This window comes from Geospiza fortis, unplaced genomic scaffold (assembly GCF_000277835.1).
Source record: "Geospiza fortis unplaced genomic scaffold, GeoFor_1.0 scaffold171, whole genome shotgun sequence".
NCBI classification, from domain to species: domain Eukaryota; kingdom Metazoa; phylum Chordata; class Aves; order Passeriformes; family Thraupidae; genus Geospiza; species Geospiza fortis.
The window spans coordinates 7,311,622-7,316,788 of NW_005054313.1; the positions used below are offsets into that span (position 1 = coordinate 7,311,622).

Here is a 5,167-nt window from a genome sequence, read left to right on the forward strand (position 1 = left end):
ACTGGTGAAGCTGGCACCTAGTTTGCTAAAGGCATTCCAGTTTTGCAGGCTTGATCAGGCAGCTATATATGCTTTTATATGCACCTGCACCCCTCCACCTTAAAAAAGAAAAAAAGGCAAGTTGCTATCATTTGCATCATATGAATTTGGCAAGGTTCTCCACTTTGATACAAATTACTTAGTTGAAATCAACGGGCATTTTTACAGTGACTTTCTCTACTATTGACTTCCCGGGAAGACAGAATTGGCACTAAACAGACCAATCTTCAAAATCAAGACAACATCTGAAAATTTTTGTTTCGTTTTGCAAATATTCTGTGTGTGAAAACTAGGTAGTGTTATATAATGTAGTTGTAGACTTAGATGATTCATATAAACAACACAAGAAACAACTTACATGGTCTTAAGTATTGTAACCTTTTAAAATTAATAACCAATGGGAGTTGACACAAGATAAAAGATGTATATAGGGTATTTTTACTAGGCATGTGTTCCTATGACTTGCTTCAATATATTGATAAAAACTTAGAATGGTTTGAAAACTAAAGAGAAGGTGATAATCTAACCTAGTCTGGAGACTAATGTAAAATAAAATGCAGTTTATGATCTCCTTAGAAATTTTCATGGAAGTAAAAAAATTGATTCATCGTATTGAAGTAGACTAATAATTCAGCACACTCAAATTTCTAACTGCATTCACATTATTTCCAGATAATAATTTCCATTCCCAGAAGAGATTACATATGAAAATCAGCACACGTGGCATATTATCTAGCCAATAAAAAAAAATATGTTGTTTTTACTTCTTCATTCATGGCATGATATATTGTTCCTCATGTTTGTAAGCCATGCAGGATTAAACTCTCATGAAAAAATAAAATACTTCATCTAGCATCCTATTAATTTATACTATTAACAGTAATTAATACACAAAAATAATATTGACAGACTTTACAGTTTTGTTAATCTAAATAAATTAATAGGATGTCTCTACACTGCCCTTAATCGACCTCTCATTCAGCTAGTATTGGAAAAATATATTTTTAGTTGGAAAATCAGTGGCAAATATCACTTACATAAAAGACATTTTGGTCCACAGAGTCACCATACATAAAACAAAGAATTTAAAAAACTGCTTCAAGAACTTACAGTCATTAACTTCAGTAAGTCAGTGTAGAGTGTAAAAACCATGTCAATGCATACATCTTTAGAGGATTAACACCTGAGTTTATATTCACTTCCTCTACAGCTGAAAGTCACTGAGGTCTCAAAGGCACATGAAGCATTTGCAGCTCTGGCTCCCAATGCTCTCTGATACAAACCAGGAACACCAGAAGCGGTTTTGTTATCATCCATGTCCTGTGAAATATATTTACAATGGCAGCTAAGGGGAAAGCCCAGCTCCCTAAAGAGAGACAATTATATGCTTGTAGATATTTCTCAGGAATTGTCTTTAAAATTCAATCTTACTTCCTGTATGTATTCCTATCCTTAAATATTAAATATTTAACCATGTGCAGTAGAAAAGCGATCACTGGTGTTTTATTAAAAAAAAAAAAAAAGAAAAAAAAGACAATAACGAAGAAAGAAACAAAAAGAGACAGACCAAAACCAGAATAATTTTTTACTTCTGTAACTGGAAGTCTGTGCCTGAGAAAATCAGATATGATATGAGGAGCATACAAGGAATCAGAAACATTTATATAGGACTTAATTAAATTGTTTCTCTTGTAAAAACCTTGTGTGATTGATCCAGATATAAAACAACACAGGAAATCCTATCCAATTTTACTTTTTTCTGCCTTAAAAATGTTTTTTTTTTCCTAAATATCAGCTAGAGCAAATAAATAAAAGCCCAAATAAAATAAAATAATACTCAACCTACTGCCAAGCAGTGTCTTCAAACTCTGAAGTGCCAAGTGGAGGGAGGGCCAGGTCAACCCTGTCTTGTTGGCACTGTCTGCCAGGGAGTGCTCACATGTGATAAGCCAGTCCTTCAGGGGAGAATTCAGAGTGCTTCTGAGATTGGAGTGTTCTCTGGTCACCTGAACGTGTCAGAGCAAACTCCTCTCCAGACACTGCTGTGCAGCCACGGGGCAGTGCCACCCACACTGAGCTGTGGGAGCCTGGTTTTGCCAAATGAAAACCAATTCTGAAAACTGACCTCCAGGGATCCTGTAAAGCCAAATAGAAGGAAAGAGCAGTGCTTGGAAGCGCAGCTGCCCCTTTTTCCCCTTCCATGCTGATGTCCAATGGGATTCCTGTGTTCCAGTCCTTCAGGGACACCAAGGTCCACTTGTGATAGTGGAAATAATGTCCTTTCTTTGTTCAGCACAAGTGCTCATGCTGTGAGTCTGGGTTTGTGCACCAAGTGCAAGCCTGCCAAGCCCACAAAAGGAACAAGGTAGTGAGGCAGTGTTTGTGTGGATGGCACCTGAGCAACAGAATGAGACTTGGGAAAGTATAGTAGATGTGCACAAATACTATTTAAATCACAAAGTTCACTGACACAACCAGAAACTCACTGAAAGGAGGACTGGGAGAAGCCTTAGGAAGTCATCTGCTCCACCTCTCCACTTTGAAATAGATCCAACTCTACCTAAAATATTTGCCATAAACACTTCTGCAACCTGCTCATTAGAGTATTTTAAGAATAAAACATTGATTAGTGTGGTCTATTTCAGTGCTTAAAGAAGACTGTCTTGCCACCCAAATACCTAAACTAGGACAAGACATAATAGCCTTAAATTTCAAGCACAGAGGACACAAAACCTAATTTATTACATTCTTTCCTGCATGTTCATTAGTTTTTTAAGGTAATCTATGTATAACAGATGATTCAAATCAAGCTTCAAAGGGATATTTGCCCAATATTTCTTAATTTTTTTTCTCCTTCCTACATCCACATAAAACCAACCAAACCAACAACACCTAATCCAAAGAAACCACCAACACCACACCCCCAACACAGCCAAAAGCAGAGCACTTGCTCTCATTAAGTTTTAAATCTCTTTTGTCAGCTATTTCATGTGCATGAGGCTTAAATCACTTGCAGTGTGCAGCCCATACTGTTCAGTCAGCCATGTAGCACTTACTGAGTGTCATAAGTTCAGCTCATTGGAAAATGTTTAACTGGGGTACATGGCTTTTATATTAGCATGTGATAACACAGTAGAACCATGGTACTGTGCAGTAAGGCCTTGGCTGGAATCATAATGATGTCAGTAATTACAGAGCAATTGTGCTGTTTATACTCATTAAACAAACCAAAGGAATGGTGTAACTAAGAAGTTCAAAGGATGACCCTAACTTCCACCTGCAGTTGTTTATGTAGTAAGTTTTGTGTTGTGGATACCTTTATATTGTGGATATCTTTGTCATTACAATCTGGTATAGCTCAATAGACTGTTGCCATGTTAGAGAAAAGCAGTATGAATGATAATGAAGAACAGTATATTCCTGTAACATCAATTTAAACTGAAATGCAAAATTTTCTCAATTTCTGTTTTGGTATTCCACCTCCACGAGCATCTGGCCATCTGGGGCAGAGTGTTCTCTGTATCTAAGAATTAAAAGTGCTCATTAGACATGTCTTCCAATAATGGAAACGTCTAATAAGAGACGGATGACAATCTGATGCAGCCCTTTTATGAGCAGGGGAGGAATTCCTCCCGTCACACTCCCTGCCGTGTAAGAAATTCGGAGGCAAATTTGAAAGAAACCAAGGAAATTGAGCACACGATCTCTACTCAATTTGCCACAGGGTGTCACTGTTACTCTTGGCAAGGGAAGGACGGGGCTCAGTGCACCTGTGTGATCCATAGATGCTGCAATCCCACTGGCACGGGGCTGGAAGTATCACCGTGTACTTTGACAAAAAGAAAATAAAAGAATATTCTAAAGACGTCACTCTGTAAAATCACAATAAAGGCAGATGATAATTAAGTAAAATATTCTGAGAGTGATTGTGATGCTCCTTTAGACAAGAATGCTGAGTGGGGACCAAATCTCTCTGCTGCCTGTTCTGTCAGCAGAACTCTGGTCAACACAAACCATTAAAAACCCCAACCAAACTCCCAAACCCAGAAAAAAAAATCGGGGACAGTTCTAAAGCACTAGATCTCAAATCATGTACAGCTCAAAGAGCAACATGCCTTTCACAATGCTGCAGATGAGCAGAAGAGGCTCCTTCAGCACTGCCTCCTGCTCTGAGACTGCCTTGGGCTGAAAGAGCATGGGACAACCTCAACACTTACTACCAGGTGTAGCTCTGAGCACAAAGAGCTGCTCTCAATCCATGCAAGGGTCATCTCAACAAATAATACAGTGGAATAGCCTCAAACATCACAAAATATGTGAGAGAGCCATGACTTTTCTGATACAGAGCAGTGAAAAAATGCTTTGAGCTCAGTGATGTACAGAGAACCAGGATAAAGTTTGAGAAGAAAACTGAGTAGAAATTGTCATAATACAAAAACCCTGAACTGTATGAGAGGGTGAGCAGGAATTGCTGGTGAGAGAGTAGAAAGATTTGCTTCTAGAAGAAGTAGTTACAATAAAACACATCATGCACTGCTGCACATACTGTGAAGACTTACTCTCATTCAACCTGACCCCTCAGCTTCTGCTAAGGTTCATGTTCTAACACCAGTGCAGTAAACAGGCTTCCATTCCAGGTGAGTGAAGTTGAAGCAGACTGTCAATGAAGACACATTTCAGTGCTTGTGCTGTCTCATCGTTGTGCTGCCACTTCCTGATGGTATCAGGACAGCGAGGCAGGCACCCATCCTGCCAGGGGGCCTTTCTGATCTTGCCATCTCTGCCAAGAATAACTCAGAGGTTCAATAATTGCATATTAGACAATATATACAGCTGCATAAATAACACGGAATTTCCATGTTGTCCATGCTCTTTCATTCCTCGCTAGCTTTGAAAATTGTAATTTCAGTACATTCCAAGTATCTTGTCTTATATAAATCATTCAATCCAAGAAAAGTATAATGATTCAAAGCAGAGCTTTTAAAATGCAAATAACTGGAAACAACAAAAGTTAAAACATACTTTATGCCACTGCCATGCTTTGAAAAGATAAATGCCAGCCTGTTTACTACTATAAATAATAAACCTTGTTCACTTTACAAAGATCTTACAGGGATTGATCACTTTG

General features: G+C 38.3%; 1 protein-coding gene across 1 annotated transcript in view; it reads left to right on the forward strand.

Moving 5' to 3' along the window:
- FAM81A (family with sequence similarity 81 member A) overlaps positions 1-3,880 on the forward strand; it is a 17,211-nt gene extending 13,331 nt beyond the window's left edge. The window contains exon 10 of the mRNA XM_005419680.2: positions 1,250-3,880. The gene's annotated coding sequence lies outside the window, so the exon portion shown is untranslated. The remainder of the gene's footprint in view (positions 1-1,249) is intronic.
- Positions 3,881-5,167: the final 1,287 nt, after the last annotated feature.